General features: G+C 38.4%; 1 long non-coding RNA gene across 1 annotated transcript in view; it reads left to right on the top strand.

The window, feature by feature from the left end:
• LOC134760302 (uncharacterized) overlaps positions 1–17,581 on the top strand; it is a 42,108-nt gene extending 24,527 nt beyond the window's left edge. The window contains exon 3 of the long non-coding RNA XR_010137592.1: positions 12,719–17,581. This is a non-coding gene — a long non-coding RNA (uncharacterized LOC134760302). The remainder of the gene's footprint in view (positions 1–12,718) is intronic.
• Positions 17,582–19,906: the final 2,325 nt, after the last annotated feature.

The raw sequence follows: 19,906 nt of genomic DNA, 5'->3' as shown, positions 1-19,906 counted from the left end.
AACACACTAAAAATCAGAAGTTTCCCTTAACTTCTTCCCTCCATTCCTTAATCATATTCTCTTCTTAAGAAGTAATTTCTACAATAGTTTGCTTTGCTTTATTAGTTAATAATATATCTCAGAGTTTTGAAAATGGTTTACTATTCTGATTCTTGATGACTCTGAATTAAGGTTTACTTTGCGTAAATAAACCATAAACTCTAGACATTCCTTTTTTAATGAGTGTTTGTTTCCTATTTCCAATTACTACCAAATACAGTGTACATTTTAAATTGTGGAAGATGGTACAAAAGTGTTCTTTAAAAATGCTTCTCATTGGTATCAACAATCTACAAATGAGCCTATGTCTTCACATCATAGCCAATATGGATATTCTTAATCTTTAAGATTAAATTGTTTTTCATTTCCTGATTTGCATTTTCCATATTTATTTACAAGAGCGCTTTATATATTAAGGATAGAAAACCTTTGTCTATTATAAAATGTGCACATATTTTGTTCCAGTCTGCTGCTTGTCTTTACTTTGCTTCTCAACTTCTCTGTACAAAGATTTATATTGATTTACAGGGTCAAATCTGCTAATGATTTCTTTTAAGGCTTCTTGGTATTGGAATTTTCTTTTTTTTTTTTTTGAGACAGAGTCTTGCTCTGTCACCCAGGCTAAAGTGCAGTGGCGCGATCTCGGGTCACTGCAACCTCCAATTTCCAGGTTCACGCCATTCTCCTGCCTCAGCCTCCCAAGTAGCTGGGACTACAGGCGCCCGCCACCACTCCCAGCTAATTTTTATATTTTTAGTAGAGACAGGGTTTCACCGTGTTAGCCAGGATGGTCTCGATCTCCTGACCTCGTGATCCACCCGCCTCGGCCTCCCAAAGTGCTGGGATTACAGGCATGAGCCACTGTGCCCAGCTGGAATTTTCTTAGGCATTCTTCACTGCCCTTAAGAGGAACTTTCTTTTATGTGTTATGTAGTTTGTTTTTATGACATTTAAATATTTTATCAATTTATATATTCACATGTATATAGCATAAGATAGTATCTAATAACTGTGTGATTGCTTCGATTTCTCTTACTATCATCTTTCAATGGCAAAGTCCGCAATTACTTTTCCACCAACCTAATACAATGCTTTAGGTTTGGTCTTGCCAAGTGCTCAGAAAAGAATCTTTCAGAATAGTTCTCCTTGTGGACTTTTTCTCCATTTTTGAACTTGGGTCAGCATTTTCCCCTTGAGTGTCTATTTAATTAAGCACCTGTTGAAATAACCTTATGTGGCATGTTCATTTCTTCTCTTGCTACTTGATGGTGTGTTTGTGCTTTTTGTGTTTGTTTTTATTTTTAGAAATCATTCCGGGGGGGAAAAAAGGTGCTGTTTTATCCCAGCAGATATCAGAAGAACAAAGTGTTTCTAAAAACAGCCTTTGCGCTGGTGACTGCTTTGTGAAGAAATTTCATAACCAAAGGCCTGTTAACAGGACTGATTATTTAAGACAACTGTGGTTCCTGTGTAGATTTCTCGTGCAATGTGTGAACCACACTACTAATTTACTCTTTGACCAAATGCTCCTGCTTCATAATGTGTCGTACTCCCCTAAAGCTTTGGAAAACAGCTTTGAGCTTCTCACTTCTTTAGTAAAGAACTTCTCAGTTGATTTCAAGTGAAATGCCAACAGTCTCACTTTTTTCAAACACGCTTCACAGCCATGGCTGTATATCCACTTTAAAAGTGTATGTTTTGTGGGTGGGGGTGCGGTGTGCTTTGAGCAGTTGTCAGATGTTTTATTTTTGGAAAATTCTAAATAGCATTTTGAAAGATAATTAAGGGTTGCTCAAGTTTCTTTCAGAATTGAAAAAGATATATTTTACCTCCTTTGTGAATTTTTACACTCAATACTTCACTTGTCACCTCCTCCTCTATTTTATAAATCTTTTAATTAATACTGTTTATTCTCCTCTCAGTCTGGCCTGAGTCGTGTTTTTATGATCATATTATTAGGAAGTGATAACATGTGTGGGTTTTTTTTTTTTTTCTGTATCTGGGCTTGCCAATCACTATGGAAACAAGCAAATATTTACATAGTCCAGATACTGATTAATACCTACTGGTTATTTTGACATTATAAAGTTACTGTTTGAATGTAAAGAATTTCTCCTGAAGAGTAAAGCAGTCTATTATAATTTATTTACATTTGTAATTTTCCCATCAGAAATTAATACAGTTACTAAAGCTCTATCAAATTATAGCGATTTCTGAAAGAGCCATTTTTGCCAACATATGACTCAAAATGTTAAAACGTGCTAGATGTGTAAAAATGGTTGTTTTAAATTTTAACAGGGACAACTTACGTAAAAGAAAAAATTTCACCTGACATTAGTGATACAGATACATTGCTTCAGATAGTATCAGCACAACACTACGTCACCACGTACTAAATGTTGAATCTTAAAAGGACTCATTAAAGAGATATTTTATTAGGCCCTCAAAGAAATATTTAGCAAGAAACGTAAGCCCTGGAATTTAACCTCTAGGGGCACTTGGTAATTCCCTCTGAGAACAATATTACCCGACTCTTTCTCTCACTCTCCATTTGGAATGCTTTTTTTCCTAGGAAGATTTTTTTAACCTTTTTTTTTTCAGCCTTGGATCCAAAAAGTTGTACTTTGTATTGTAGAACAGTGGTTCTTAAACTTGAAAGTGCATCAGTATTACCCAGGGGGTTGGGCTCCACTTCCCGGAGTCTGTGATTCAGTAGGTTTGAGTGTGGCCACAAACAGAATCTGTATTTGTAACAAAGGTGACACTGCTGGCCCAGGCACTGAACTTTAAGAAACCCTGCCTAAGAGTTTTTTCTTGTTGTTACCTAAGTTGGGAAGTTTTTATAGATATTGCAGAACGTTTTGAAACAAACCTTAAAAATATGATGCAGCATATTTTGTAGCAGAGATAGAGCTTCCTGAAACCAAACAATATGGATTTATTATTCCTGCAAAGCTGGAAAGTGGTACTCTATGGGTCAGGATCCCAATAATAGCCATCATCTCTTCAAGAAAAGTGTTTCTCAAAAACCCTGTAAGTATCTCATCTTACTAATCAACTCTTAACATCAATTGTACTCCTATCAAATAAGTCTAAAATTAAATGGTGTGTGGGTTGGTCAAATGTAGGTGAATCTATGGAGACTGACTATTTTACATTTTTCATTAATGTAGCCTCACAGTCTTAAAAAAGACTGATTAGTTTACCATATTACCCATTTCTATAGAATTGAATATGAATCTTTGCGTCTCATCTTAGCCAGCAAAATCGATGGAATGGGAAATCTTGGAGCAGCATATTCTACTAAGAAAATACTAAAATTTGAAGTCAGAAGAGCTGGATGATTCTTGGTTCTGCCTTTCACTTGTTATAAGATCTTGGACACGCTCCTTATTTTTTCTAGATCTTAATATCCTCACCTCTAAAGTGGGGCTAGGAATATTTACTTGATTGAGTCAGCAAATATTTTTTCAATGTCATCCATGCACTGGGCTCTGCTGTGGTGATGTTCAAAAGATTATGCCATGTTTTTCCTTTTTCAAGGCATTTATAGCATTATTTTACTGAATAAATGACAGCAAGAGTGTGAAGAACTTAGTAAACTATAAATGTCTAATGTAAAATCTTATTGTTCCTTGCATAGTAGCTGGCCTTGAGCATGGATTAAATGAGCCTCATCTACTCTTGGAAAGAAGACAGGGTAACTCCATGCTAAATGGAATCCTGCCCTGAGAAAAGTTACTACCATTGATTTTGGCATCAGACTAGTGGGTTGCAATTACAACAGGTATTTTTCCTTAGAATACTTTTGATCTCTGGAGAATTCAAATTATATTTTCATTTCAAGAAAATATTGATTTAGCTGCAAACCAGGGAATCCAAAAGGGATGGTCAGAATACTTGCTCAATGAACAGCATTAAGGTTTGTGATGTAAAAAATAATTTAATAAAGTTTAAGAGAAAAAAAACACTCCTTTTAAAGTTTTTTCGACATCAAATGATTTGTTGCCTTAAGACAAGTAGTTGTTTTGGTTTGTTTTGCTTTGTTTTTTAATGAATAGAACGCTTTTAACACTCCAGCTCAGAATAGATAGTAGATTTCTTCCTATCTAAGGAAGTTGGGCACTGTTAGCATTGAAGGCTGCGGGCTTCAAATGTTATCGGATTTTGTTCTGATAAAGCAATTTCAGTCTCAAATGGAACATGTCATTTCTTCTTTATTAAATTTCCCAGTTATTCTTTCACCTCAGGTTTTTACGTTGCCTCCTATTTATTTCTGGACTTATTCACTCAAAATATGGAAGGCACAAGGGTTTATATGAAGTCCCATACAACCTACAGTTGTCAGAAACCAACAGGAACGGACAGAACTCACAATAAAAATGGCTCCTATTGGCAAATTAGGGTAAAGCTCCGAGGGAGAATTTACATCATCAGAAGACAAATAGCACTAACGTGTCACCACGTCTTTAAGTCAGTCTTCATTTCAGTGTGTGTTCAGAAGGGAATGATGCAAACATGGCGTCGCTTCTTCAACATTTCCTGCTAGGTGCCCATTGTCTTCCCGTGAAACACCAAGCAACTTACAACTGGAAAGAGAAAACTGGTTGAACTACTGGTCCATTGTGCTCCAGGTTTTGAAACAGTCCAGTTACGTTTCTATATTACTTTGCAATATGTATTTTCCTTAAGATTCAGTTTACAAAGTTAAATATCTATTCTATTTTAAACTATCTGGTCCTTTCTCCTTTGCCCATACTACTTACTACATGTCCCCACTTCTGCCATCACAGTCAACTTTTTAAAATGTTTTTATTTCCATAGGTTATTGGGGAGCAGGTAGTATTTGGTTTGGTTCCATGAATAAGTTTTTTTTTTTTTTTTTTTGGTTGGAGTCTTGCTCTTGTCACCCAGGCTGGAGTGCAGTGTTGTGATGTCAGCTCACTGCAATCTCTGCCTCCCAGGTTCAAGCGATTCTCCTGTCTCAGCATCCTGAGTAGCTGGGATTACAGGCACCCGCCACCGCGCCTGGCTAATTTTTGTATTTTTAGTAGAGACGGTGCCTTCACCATGTTGGCCAGGATGGTCTCCAACTCCTGACCTCAGGTGACCCTCCGTCCTTGGCCTCCCAAAGTGCTGGGATTACAGGCATGAGCCACCGCACCCGGCCATGAGTAAATTCTTTAGTGGTTTCTGAGATTTTGGTGCACCCATCACCCAAGCAGTATACACCGCACCCAATTTGTAGTCTTTTATCCCCCACCTGCTTCCCACCCTTTCCTGTGAGGCCCCAAATTGCATTGTGTCATCCTTATGAATTTGCATCATCATAGCTTAGCTCCCACTTATGAGTGAGCACATACGATGACCGAATTTTTACTCAATTTGTTGATGACTTCCCTATGTACAGTTAATTCTTACTGCCTCTAAAGAAGTAATCTCTGATGCTATTACTTTATTCCTTAAAAGACTTCTTGAGCTCACAATTCCCACTATGGTCTTCAAGACAGGCTGTTCATCCTCCCACACAATTTTGCCTCATTTTCCCATTGGTCCCTCCTCAGTACCTCTCATTTGGTTTAGCTAGTTTACTTCCTGGATAATTCCAGCCTTATTCATGCTATTCATGCTCTTCATTCCAACATGTTAGATTCCTTTTGGTCTTCTAAATCTAGTATATCAACTGCTTTTTCTAGAAAAACTTCTGAAGATATGTAGATATTTAGACAGCCTCTGTAGACAATGTGGAATGTATCAATTCAGGGAAATCTTGATGAGTGAGGTTTAATTATTTAATTACATAGAATCATCTTGTCTTATTGTAGTTTCATTTTGCTTCTCTTCATCTATCCCTCCTTCTTCCCCTCGTTCCTTTTCTCTCTCCTTTCCTTCATTCCTTCTTTCTTTTCTTCCTTTCTCCCTCTGTTCTTCTCTCTTTTTCTCTCTGATACCTACCTTCCTTTCACTTAGACCTCTCAAAATATGGATGGGGAAATAAAAGAAAAAGCACAATTCAAATCTGTTGTTTTGGTGACTTTATTAGCATTCTGGCCTAAACATTGTTATAATTGTTTTTAATGACTAAAATGAGCTGTATTATTCAGAATATGTAGATGTGTTATACACTGTGAGGATTTGATTATCTATTTTGGTACCTCTCTGCGTAGAGCAAGGATTATTATTTAGCAGTGTTGCATAATTATCAAATTGCTAGCTAGATCATGTCTTTAAATGCAAAAAGTATACACTAAAACATTAACAATAACAAAATATAATTTCTAGTATTGGTGGTACCACTTTCCTCAAGAGAAGACAGGTAGTGAACAAAACTAGTCAGATAAACATTGGAAGTTTACAGATAAATAGTTTCAGGTGAACTCCTGCTAAACACCATCATCTTGCACAGGCGTGTTAAGCCCTGACAATCTCCAGCGGACTCAGGACACCTTCTTACTTTTTCAAATGGTGTGTGGGTTGGTCAAATGTAGGTGAATCTATGGAGATTGGTATTTTTATTCATTAAACAAAATTGTTTAATCTATGGAGATTAGGTACTTATTCATTAAACAAAATTTTATTGATGTCTGCTATTGACAACTCCCACAGAAGTGAGCACATGACTCAAAGAGGTCAGGTCAGAAATTTTTGGATTGATCAATATGGATAGAAATGAGAGAGCCCTGCTCCTTCTGAGTTCTTAAACCCTAAAGCACTTGTGAGGCTAGAACTGCAGGGGGGACATCTTTGCAGCCATATGGAGAGAGCCTTTTGGGGGAATGAAGCCAACATAGAGAAAGTGGAGCCAAAAGAACGGATAGAAAAAGACAGTTTCCAAAAATAAATTACTGATGACATTAATAAGTCCCTAATCACTGGTAACATTAATAAGTCCCTAGATCCTGCTGTACCTGAAGCTCTATCCTTCAGATTTCTCATTATGAGAGCCCATACATTCTTTTCTCATTTAAATAAGTTTGAGTTGGATTTCTGCCATTTTAAACCAAAGAGTCCTGATATCCTGGAACTTTCCTTATTATAAGAGTAAAAACCGATTTAAAAAATATAATGCAGAGAAGTACAATGAAACAAATTACATTTAACTGTGTGACAATGACATTTTTGAGGGCAAAGTGGTAGACTTTTAGCAATTTTATACAGTTCAAGCTATGAAAAGTAATATTAATAGTTTCTTAACTCAGGGATAACATCTAGCAACATTTTGGAATACAGTTTCCTAAAACTCTTATGATATATATTTCTGGAAAACATGCATGTTTAGAGTTTTTATTTTATTTTATTTGTTTTTATTTTTATTTTTTACAGATAGAGTCCTGTTATTTTGCTCAGGCTGGACTCAAACTCCTGGCTGAAGCAACCCTTCTGCCTCAGCCTTCTTTTTTTAAAAATTTATTTATTTTTATTTTTTTCTTATTATTCTTTAAGTTCTAGGGTACATGTGCACAATGTGCAGATTTGTTACATATGTATACATGTGCCATGTTGGTGTGCTGCACCCATTAACTCATCATTTACATTAGGTATATCTCCTAATGCTATCCCTCCCCTCTCCCCCCACCCCACGACAGGCCTCTGTGTGTGATGGTCCCCTTCCTGTGTCCAAGTGTTCTCATTGTTCAATTCCCACCTGAGTGAGAACATGTGGTGTTTGGTTTTTTGTCCTTGCAATAGTTTGCTGAGAATGATGGTTTCCAGCTTCATCCATGTCCCTACAAAGGACATGAACTCATCCTTTTTTATGGCTGCATAGTATTCCATGGTGTATATGTGCCACATTTTCTTAATCCAGTCTATCATTGATGGACATTTGGGTTGGTTCCGAGTCTTTGCTATTGTGTATAGTGCCGCAACAAACATACGTGTGCATATGTCTTGATAGCAGCATGATTTATAATCCTTTGGGTATATACCCAGTAATGGGATGGCTAGGTCAAATGGTATTTCTAGTTCTAGATCCTTGAGGAATCGCCACACTGTCTTCCACAATGGTTGAACTAGTTTACAGTCCCACCAACAGTGTAAAAGTGTTCCTATTTCTCCACATCCTCTCCAGCAACTGTTGTTTCCTGACTTTTTAATGATCGCCATTCTAACTGGTGTGAGATGATATCTCATCGTGGTTTTGATTTGCATTCCTCTGATGGCCAGTGATGATGAGCATTTTTTCACGTGTCTTTTGGCTGCATAAATGTCTTCTTTTGAGAAGTGTCTGTTTATATCCTTCACCCACTTTTTGATGGGGTTGTTTGTTTTTTTCTTGTAAATTTATTTGAGTTCTTTGTAGATTCTGGATATTAGCCCTTTGTCAGATGAGTAGATTGCAAAAATTTTCTCCCATTCTGTAGGTTGCCTATTCACTCTGATGGTAGTTTCTTTTGCTGTGCAGAAGCTCTTTAGTTTAATTAGATCCCTTTTCTCAATTTTGGCTTTTGTTGCCATTGCTTTTGGTGTTTTAGACATGAAGTCCTTGCCCATGCCTATGTCCTGAATGGTATTGCCTAGGTTTTCTTCTAGGGTTTTTATGGTTTTAGGTCTAACATTTAAGTCTTCAATTCATCTTGAATTAATTTTTGTATAAGGTGTAAGGAAGGGATCCAGTTTCAGCTTTCTACATATGGCTAGCCAGTTTTCTCAGCACCATTTATTAAATAGGGAATCGTTTCCCCATTTCTTATTTTTGTCAGGTTTGTCAAAGATCAGATGGTTGTAGATGTGTGGTATTATTTCTGAGGGCTCTGTTCTGTTCCATTGGTCTATATCTCTGTTTTGGTACCAGTACCATGCTGTTTTGGTTACTGTGGCCTTGTAGTATAGTTTGAAGTCAGGTACTGTGATGCTTCCAGCTTTGTTCTTTTGGTTTAGGATTGACTTGGCAATGTGGGCTCCTTTTTGGTTCCATATGAACTTTAAAGTAGTTTTTTTCCAATTCTGTGAAGAAAGTCATTGGTAGCTTGATGGGGATGGCATTGAATCGATAAATTACCTTGGGCAGTGTGGCCATTTTCACAATATTGATTCTTCCTATCCATGAGCATGGAATGTTCTTCCATTTGTTTGTGTCTTCTTTTATTTCGCTGAGCAGTGGTTTATAGTTCTCCTTGAAGAGGTCCTTCACATCCCTTGTAAGTTGGATTCCTAGGTATTTTATTCTCTTTGAAGCAATTGTGAATGGGAGTTCACTCATGATTTGGCTCTCTGTTTATCTGCTATTGGTGTATAAGAATGCTTGTGGTTTTTGCACATTTATTTTGTATCCTGAGACTTTGCTGAAGTTGCTTATTAGGTTAAGGAGATTTGGGGCTGAGATGATGGGGTTTTCTGGATATACAATCATGTCATCTGCAAACAGGGACAATTTGACTTCCTCTTTTCCTAACTGAATACCCTTTCTTGCTTTCTCCTGCCTGATTGCCCTGGCCGAAACTTCCAACACTGTGTTGAATAGGAGTGGTGAGAGAGGGCATCCCTGTCTTGTGCCAGTTTTCAAAGGGAATGCTTCCAGTTTTTGCCCATTCAGTATGATATTGGCTGTGGGTTTCTCATAAATAGCTCTTATTATTTTTAGATATGTCCCATCAATACCTAATTTATTGAGAGTTTTTAGCATGAAGGATTGTTGAATTTTGTCAAAAGCCTTTTCTGCATCTATTGAGATAATCATGTGGTTTTTGTCATTGGTTCTGTTTATATGCTGGATTATGTTTATTGATTTGCATATGTTGAACCAGCCTTGCATCCCAGGGATGAAGCCCACTTGATCGTGGTGGATAAGCTTTTTGATGTGTGGCTGGATTTGGTTTGCCAGTATTTTATCAAGGATTTTTGCATCAATGTTCATCAGGGATACTTGTCTAAAATTCTCTTTTTTTGTTGTGTCTCTGCCAGGCTTTGGTATCAGGATGATGCTGGCCTCATAAAATGAGTTAGGGAGGATTCCCTCTTTTTCTATTGATTAGAATAGTTTCAGAAGGAATGGTACCAGCTCCTCCTTGTACCTCTGGTAGAATTTGGCTGTGAATCCATCTGGTCCTGGACTTCTTTTGGTTGTTAGGCTATTAATTATTGCCTCAATTTCAGAGCCTGTTATTGGTCTATTCAGGGATTCAACTTCTTCCTGGTTTAGTCTTGGGAGGGTATATGTGTCCAGGAATTTATCCATTTCTTCTAGATTTTCTAGTTTATTTGCATAGAGGTTTTTATAGTATTATCTGATGGTAGTTTGTATTTCTGTGGGATCGGTGGTGATATCGCCTTTATCATTTTTTACTGGATCTATTTGATTCTTCTCTCTTTTCTTCTTTATTAGTCTTGCTAGCAGTCTATCAATTTTGTTGATCTTTTCAAAAAACCAGCTCCTGGATTCATTGATGTTTTGAAAGGTTTTTTGTGTCTCTGTCTCCTTCAGTTCTGCTCTGATCTTAGTTATTTCTTGCCTTCTGCTAGATTTTGAAGGTGTTTGCTCTTGCTTCTCTAGTTCTTTTAATTGTGATGTTAGGGTGTCAATTTTAGATCTTTCCTGCTTTCTCTTGTGGGCATTTAGTGCTATAAATTTTCCTCTACACACTGCTTTAAATGTGTCCCAGACATTCTGGTATGTTGTGTCTTTGTTCTCATTGGTTTCAAAGAACATCTTTATTTCTGCCTTCACCTCAGCCTTCTGAATAGCTGGGACTATAGGTGTGTACCACCACATTCGGCTTTAGAGTATTTTTTTTTGTTGTTCAGGGAAAGGATGGCATTATAATATAAACTTGTTTTGTAACTTTTCTCACTAAATTATATAACATCTAATAAAATATAATTTTAAATCATTTTAATGACTGAATATTGTTCCACAGTATGAATAAACCATAATTTATTTATTACATCTTCATTGTTGGATTTCTACAGTAGATATTCTCGTAGTTTATGTTATTTTTCAATTTTTCATTATATGCACTAATAATCAGTATGTACATAACACTGAAATGGCTCTGACTCATTCTTCCTTAATCATGTAAGAAAGGTGCCTTAAATTAAAATCATAATGGAATCAAGGTAAGAGTTGGCTAACCAAACGCCATATTTTGTCCCCTTGATTTGCATATTATGTGAAATATCTTGGCGTGTTTAATAAAACTTCTGTACCTTGCTGAACTAATTTTCAAGCTTCGTGGGTTTTTCTCTAACAAGGAAATAGGCATAGAAATTAAAGGTAAGGCTACTGAAGACAACTGGTCCAGGGTGAATAACAACTCTAAGGAAAGGAGCTAGATAAACACCCCTTCCCAGTAAACAAATAGCATCATGTTACTGTAACAATTGCCCTGGTCCTTCCCATGAGAAGAACAAGGCATTCACAGTTGTTTTGCCCTTTTTCTGCCCCCACGTTATTGACTTAGAGCATGACATGTTTGTACAATTGTAACTAAGTCACCAAATGGGAAATGTCTAAATCAAGCCGCAATTAATGCGTCGTAAAGTGCTGGGTAATAAGCCACACGTTACCTCTAGGAGTGACGAATTTTTAGAACTAAACCCCAGTGTAAGTCTGAAGCAGCAGAAGATTGGAAAGAAAAAACAATCCTTGCCAGGTTATTGTGGGGTGTGAAAGCCACGCTGTTGTGGAAAGGCAGTGTGAATCCATATTATGCAGAAATCAATGGCAGCCCAATCTTTGCAGACTGCACGAGGCGCCGTGTGACAAGGGCACAGCGATTCTCCTAATCAAGCAGGTTGTGTGAAAGCAAAGAGTCCAGCTGAGCTTGATATATCCAGCTGGACTTTGTTTGCTACTTAATGGAGCAGGTCATAGTTATAACACCCCAAAGAAATCAACCAGCCTCGGCCGGAGGAACACGCGGAAGTGTGGGAACTCCAACAGTTCTATGTTAAATCACTTCTATAGGTCATCTGCAGAGAAAGAGCTCAGAGGAATAATAAAGGGGCGTCATTCTGCTGTCTGTGTTTATGATTCTCCCCCCAGGGAAGGGAATCAGGGTGGGGAGGAAAAGCAATGTAGCTGGAGAAACGTTTCATCTTTTTTTATTCTATGCATTATAAAGCTCTTGGCAGGGCATCAGCCACTAAACTTAGTTCCCCTTTTTGAAAGCCACACATTACAGGGGTTTTTAAGCCAGAGTGATGGTGATAAAAGGCCAATTCAGGGCTTGGGGACAATTTTTCCTAACAACATGCTTTGCCTCTTTGCTTCTTTAAACACCTGCCGCTTTGTGCAGCCTTCTGAGATACAGCCTTCAGGGTAGCCCTGGCTCTGAGCTGGGAGGGTGAAGTTCAAAGTTAATGCCACTCTTTACTGCCATGGCTGGGGGTGTGCAGCCACTGACCTCACCTTGGCATGAATAATGTCACTGTCAGAATGCATATGGAAGTCAGGAGGGTGGGATGGGACTCTTCAATCGTCTTCAACAATGGGCTGCTGACTTTGGAAGCATTAAGACCCCTCTCCAATTCTTAACAGATTCCTTAAAAAGCATCCCCTTCACAAAAACTCTTGGGATTTAAGAGTGCTGTACAAAAGGTGCCTGGCAAATAGATATGTGGATTAGTTAGGGGAGTGATGAGTTTCTGACTACAAGTATTTTTAGGTGAACCAGGCCAGAGGAAGTAAATGCTCTATCAATTAGAACACTAACTACATTTTTCCTTCTTTCTCCACCAGATAGTCTTTACTCACTGCTGAAGAGCTGGACATTGCAACCTGCAGGGATTGAGCCACTAAAATTTGGTGAAGATTCAATAGGAAAAGCTGGAATCCCTGATAATTAATATGATGATTGTGTGAAACTGCATGTCTGGAGATAATGTATCATACTGATCAGAGCACATTTGACTGCTGAAACCTCCAAGTTAAATAGTCAGCATTCTCTTGGTCCCTTGAGCTGCAATAACTACAAGAGAAAACAAAAATGGGACAGTGAAGGTGTCCATCCTCCCACCCTCATTAAGTCTGAAGTGAAGAGACACTGGCCATAAGACTGACCCTTGCTTTCAGGCTGTAAGCAGAACAGTTTTAGGTAAACTGCAGCATGTACTTAAAGGAAATGGTATAGGAAATTTGAATCTTTACTCTTTCATAATCAAAGATCAGAGTATAAGAATCTTGAGTCCCTGGGTCTTGGCTGAATGATATGTTCATCTTTTATGTAGACGGTACCATCATGGAATGCAAAGAACATGGTGTGGCAAGGTGGGAGAGCTGGGTTCCAGTCCTGGCTCTGCCAGTGCTGCTTAGAAACCCTGAGAAAGTCTCCTCACTTCTCCAGAACTGAGTTTCCTCATCAGCAAAGTGAGAGGCCTAGACATCATGATTTTTAAAGCCTCACCTAACATCTTGTGATTACTCTGGATGCAGTCTGTCTTAGGAAGTGCTTTGGTGGAACTGAGAGGAAATTTTACAAGAGTGAATCTCCCCATGATGACACCCCTCCCAGACAAGCCCAGCCCGGCCTTCTGGGCCCCAAGTCTTCCTTCCCACTGGAAGACAGCACTAGGCAGCTCTCTGCCATAGGCCACTCTCTTCTGAGGTTGTCCCTGCCATTGGAGGCTTTTCCTTCCTGGTTAGAGCACAGCTTTGCACCATTTGCATCTTTAATACTCCACAGTGAAAACTCACTGTTCAAATTAATCACTCTGGGCAATGGAAATCCTTGGATGACAAAAAAGACTCCATATTTTTCAACATAGTACTTAATTCATGAGTCAGGAAGGTTGAATTATTTAATCAGAAAGATTTAGAACCACATGGCTAAAAAAGGAAGAGTTGCCTTGTTTCATAGGCTGAATAAGAGCTCCCCAAAGATGTCCCACATCCTAAACCCTAGAATCATAAGTGTTATTTTACATGACAAATGGGACTTTGCAAATGTGTTGAGGATTTTGAGTGGGGAGATTATTCTGGATTAGTCAGTTGGGCCTGATGTAATCACAGGGGTCCTTATAAAAGGGATACAGGAGGTGTCAGAGTCAGAAGACAAGGTAAAATAATGACAAGAAGCAGAGGTGGGAGTGATGGGGCCACAAACCAAGGAATGCCAGTAGCCTTTGGAAGCAGGACAAAGCAAGAAACAGATTATCTTCTAGAGTTTCCTGAAGAAACCAGTCTTGCTAGCACCTTGATTTTAGCCCTGTAAGATCCATTCTGGACTTCTTACCTTCAGACTATAAGATAGTAAATTCGTGTTCTTTTAAGGCACTCACTTTGTGGTGATTTGTGACAGCATAATAGGAAGTTAATATAACTTATAAATATACAGTTAACCAAAAAGCTAAATTTTCAAAATGGACATTTGCTAAAGAGTTTGGTTCATTTAGATTTTATTCAAAAGCAGGTTGTTTAATGATTTGATGTTTTTCTAAATATGTCTTCTCTCAAGTAGACCTAAGAATTCACAATTCACGATTTTTTTTATATTCTTGCCAATCACAGGAGGTTTATTTACCATTATTTCCCACCATGTTATGGCTGACAGCTGCCTTTGCAAAACAGGATCACCCCAAACTGGACGTTTTTTTCCTCATTCAGAGCAGTCAGTAGTTCCTGTCCTCGGTGTATCAGTAACCTCTCGGAAGCAGCCTCTCAACAAATCTCTAAGTCCTTAATCTTCAAACTGCAGGTAGGAAAAGTTGGCCTCTTCCAACTCCCAGAATCCCCTGAGAAATACAGGCATGAGGCATTGCTAGTTCTCTATTAAGAAGAGAAACCGTGGAGGATTTGCTACCAAGCCAAGGGGAGCACAACTTTCAGATAGCTTCTTAGTCCGCCTACACTTCATTACCCCAGGCCTTTCTTTGTAAGCTATTTCTGACAACCCTTCCTTGACTACTTGACTCATCTCAATGTGATTAAATTGAGAGAGTGTACTCTGTGATTTAGGGTTGGATGTCCAAGGACGATATAAAGATCAATTTTAAAATAACCAAAGAGAAACAAATTTAAAAAACCACCCTTCCTTAAAACTTCAAAAAGGTCAGTATCCTTAATTGGAGAGGCAGGTGTTAGATAACAGTCGTTGCTGAAAATTCTTTGCAGATGTCAGCTTATAACTCCACCAGAGCAATTTTCAGTTAATATGGGCCTTGAGATGGAATAGTTACGTCCAAAAGCCCTGCCGTTGATTCTAAATTTGATGTTCTTTCACAAAGTTGCACACAGATTTCACAGTTGATCATCTGCATGGGTGAATTTTCCACTGGGAGACTGATTCTGGAATTTGCTATCTGTAAAGACATATACTGGACAGTAACAATATAATTAATTTAGAAAGTTAAATATAAACCAAGGAAATTGTTAAGATCTGAAAAACTCTCAGCCAGCCGTGTTTACTTGTTTGTTTGGTGTAAACCTTTAGATGTATGGAACTAAATTTTGTTTTTTCCTTCTCCTATTCCCCTTTCCTCCTCCTTCTCTTCCTCTTTTTTCTTCTCCTCTTCCTTCTTCTTCCTCTTCTCCTTCTTCACATTTATTCAAGGTCCCTTGATGTTTCAGCTATTTGTTACTATGTGACAACTACCCCAAATCTTGGTGATTAAAATAAAATTTTTGATGACTCAAAATAATAGCCTTTTCTCATGACCTTGTGAGCTGGCTGAAGCTCAACAAGATGACTCTTCTGCTGGTCTTAACATAGTGTCACTTATATGGTTGTAGTCAGAAGGCTTCTGGAGTTGGAATATCCCAGATAACTCTGCTCATACATCTGTGGCCTTGGAGAAGATGACTAGAATGTTGGAACCTTTCTTTCATACTCATTCTCCCTTTCTCTCTCTTCTCTTTCCCCATCCCTCTCTCCACATGAGCATGGCTAGTTTTGGCCTCCTTATTTGGCAACTGGATTCCAAGAATGAGCATTCCAAGAGGGCAAGTGGTGATGAGCAAACACTTACCCATCTTCTGTAGACATTGTGTTTGCTAATACCCCATTGGCCAAAGTCAGAGTCAATGTGGAAGGGGACCACACAGGGCTTGACTACTGGGAGGTGTGAGTCATTTGGAGCCACAGCCTAATACACTTTGGATTCATGGTGCCTTTTCAGAAACAAACCCTGCTTGAGCTTAATTTCAAGGATATATTCATAGTGTCTTCTTGAAGTGTGGATAGATCTAAGGTTTAGTCATTGTTTAGCCATGAAAACAGTTAAGTTGAGGTAAGGAATCCATGGTTTATTGGTACTATCTCATATTTGGTTGTGACAGTTCATAGACTGTGTTTTTTTGATGCTAGAGAAAGCACAAGACAGGAGTCAGGCATCCTAGGTTCATCCCTAAGGACCACATGATTCTCATTCAGTTTACAGAGTTAACTTTAAGGTCCAACTGTGTTCTGATAATCAGAAGTTGTTAAAACAGGAGTTCTGGTCAAGTGCATCAAAGTTCCATTGCCTTTACCTACTTCCCATCAGAAAGAGTTTGCTTTTTGGTGTCTTGATTATTCCTACCCATTCTTTATGTCTACAGATGTAAATATTCTTTTGCATTGTCTATTAAGCACTTCGGTAAATGCTTTCTGACTTGGCTTTGCCCTCTGCTATTTCCTAGGGACGGGCCACCTTCCTGACAACTTGTTCTAACTGTAGAAACTAGGGCAGAGCTATGTTGTTATATAGTTATGCTGGTGCATAATGAGTGCTCAACAAATAATTCTTGACTGAATACATGAAACACTAGACATAATATCTCAGCGTATATTGACTTTTCTCATTGGTTCAAACTAGTGAGTTTTTTAAAAACTCTTTAAACCTACGTTGACAAGATTGTCTCTGGGATTAAAATTAGGATAAGCCTTATTTTAAGAAAGAATGGGACAGAACTTTGGAACATTTCCAACCACACAAGAATTTTTCCTAGAGGAAAACTTTCCCTTTGTCATCAGTTAAGGTTATTAAAAAATAATCAAGTAAAAAAACTTGCTAAATTAAAAAAGAAGTCACCCAAAGTCAGAACTTGAAGAAAATGTGGTGACTTAGATTCTCCTATTAACAGCCACCTATTCAAGGTCTTTGTAAGTGGTTACTGTACAAAGAAATTGCTAACCACCATGGTTTTTACCTGTGATTCTGAAACACGCTGATAAAATACTCTCATTTTCCTCTCTTTCTTGGACTATTAGAATTATTCTCCTGTATTTGGAGCTGAGTGCTAACCAAATCAATAAATTCATTTATTATAAAGAAAACAGATTTAAGAAACAACAGACTTGACTACTCTGATAAAACATAGCAAGCTCAAAGTATGAATGCAGTGTTGAATGAAGGATTTGATTTATATGCTGTACAGAAAAATCCAGTAAGCAGGAATGAAAGTTTTTATTGTCTTGTCTATGAATGGCTGTTCATAAATATAAAATTAGTATTTATTAAAATAAATTTAGCATTTTATTGTAAATATGGTCATTGTAAATAACAACCCTTTATTATCTTCTTCTTGCAATGCTGCCTTTTAAATTTTAATCACCTCTGTAAAGTAGCTGCCTCAGTTTGCCAAGATTTACGTAAAAATAAATATCCATTTATGATCCAATTTATGCTTCACAAATTACTCACCATTTAAAAAGCTTTTTGTTTGCAAGAAAGAATAGTACTAAAGGAGCAAGACGGGGGAATTCCGTGTCTCAAATACCATCTGGTGTCAGGAATGATGAATCCTTAACTGGTGTGAGATATCAGTGTCTATACCACACTGTGTTTTCTAAATGCTGAAGTTATTAGCATTTCAGTTTGGGAAGGGCTAGGTTCTTTTACTGAAGGGGCTGAGCTGTTTCCTATGAATGGTGACTCAGGGATGATAGAGACTTCTTGCTGCAAAATATTGCCCTACCCAGATGCCAAGGCATTTGGAATTTTCCTTTTGGATCTCCTTTCCTTTAGAGTTTTTTTGCTTGCTTGTTTGCTTTGTGGTTGTTTGTCTGGAAACAGAAAAAGCATGTCAATAGTTCTGGGAAAGGAGGCATGAAGTCATATTAACAGTATTGATGAGATCTTCCCCTACAGGTGGAAGATCAAGGCCAGGGCAGCAGACTGAAGCCCAGAAAAGGAGGAAAGAAAGGAAGGCTCTGGAAAAGCCCCAGGGAGATAGCAGGAGACAGGCCAGGACATTGATGAGGAGCTGGGCCTTCCACATGGTTTTGTCAGGGTAAACCCTGCAAACCATAAGTACTGGGGATAGCAGTTTACTGAGGAGTGACAACCAGACCAAGATGTGACACACAAGAGTCAATGAGAGGAAAATTTCATCAATTGTGGTATATTTTGATGATACATGAAAAGAAGAATTTGGTACTTAAAAGCCCTGAGTTTTTACCTCAGAGTAACTCTGACAAACTACACCTTTAGCACCCAGCCCCATGGTCACTTGTCACAGAAAGGATGCTCTTGGTCCTGGATTGATCTACACGGTCCCAATCAGCTACCATCCTTTATGGTGGATAATTGATTAACAATCAAGTGTTTTCTTCATAAATCATAATTGTTAACCTTTATGAAATCAATATGACAAGTTATTGAGTTCTCAAAAGTGAAATCAGCAATTATTTCTCATTGGAAGTTAACCTGCTTCCTCCTTTTCTTCTTCAAAGACATACATACATGCATGCATACATAGATACATGCAGGCATGCATGCATACATAGATACATGCAGGCATGCATGCATATATATGTACATACATACATGTATGTATATATGTGTTAGTATATATCTGGCAACATAAACTAATATACTGACTTAAACTGTTTATTAACGTAACCGATAAAACGATTTATATTAATTAAAATTTCATTCCCTCTTTTAACATTTGTAGTTCTATTAGTTAGGCTTCAGCCAGGGAAACAGGATCCAATCTCAGTGCATAAAACTGAGGGATTTTACCCAGCACTTTGGGAGGCCGAAGCAGGCGGATCATGAGGTCAGGAGATCGAGACTATCCTGGCTAACACGGTGAAACCCTGTCTCTACTAAAAATACAAAATAATTAGCCAGGCGTGGTGGTGGGTGTGGGTGCCTGTAGTCCCAGCTACTCAGGAGGCTGAGGCAGGAGAATGGCATGAACCTGGGAGGCAGAGCTTACAGTGAGCTGAGATCACACCACTGCACTCCAGCCTGGGTGACAGAGCGAGACTCCATCTCAAAAAAAAAAAAAAAAAAATTGAGGGATTTTAATGTGAGAATTGGTTACTGGAGTGACAGAAGAGCCGAGGAGTGCTGGTGGGGAATGAGGGATTAACAACAGCAGGAAGCCCCTACCACCCCATGGCTAGAGGAGAAAAGAAGAGCCCAGGGGCTGGACCTATCAGTGGAGCTTGACCAGATAGGCCTGTCTGTGGATCTGGGGTCAAGATGGAGACACATCTGTGATCAGAGTCACACCCTGTGAGCACCCTTTCAGCTAAGGGGAGTTGGGGTTGGAAGCTTGGTTTGTATTTGGAGGAATTTAGTTTATGTAGTTCACAGTGACCTCTGGATTTAGTTTCAAGATTGCTGGAACTCCTAGTGTTAGACTTGTTCCTAGGAGTTCTCCTATTGCTCATGGAGGGAGGGAGAGTCCGAGGTTGTACAGTGAAATGCAGGTATCCCATAGCACCCGATGCTGCAAGGATATGGTCAACAAAAGAAAGACAGTAAAGAGTATGAAGCCAGAAGCTAGTTTGTGTGATATCTTCGAATGACCAGATGTGTGTAATTGGAAGTGGAGGATTCAGTTCTCATTGATGACTGATCAAAACAGAAGTGATCTGTCAGAACTGTACTCAATTTTTCAGAACCTACAATTATAAATGCACTGTAATTTTTTCTTCTTTTCTCAATGGGAATTGTGCAGAATAGACTATATTACAATCCTTGTGCTTGTAGGGAA

This window comes from Pongo abelii, chromosome 17 (assembly GCF_028885655.2).
Source record: "Pongo abelii isolate AG06213 chromosome 17, NHGRI_mPonAbe1-v2.0_pri, whole genome shotgun sequence".
Taxonomy (NCBI): Eukaryota; Metazoa; Chordata; class Mammalia; order Primates; family Hominidae; genus Pongo; species Pongo abelii.
Note: the sequence above shows the minus strand (reverse complement) of the source record. Positions and strands in the feature narration are given on the sequence as shown.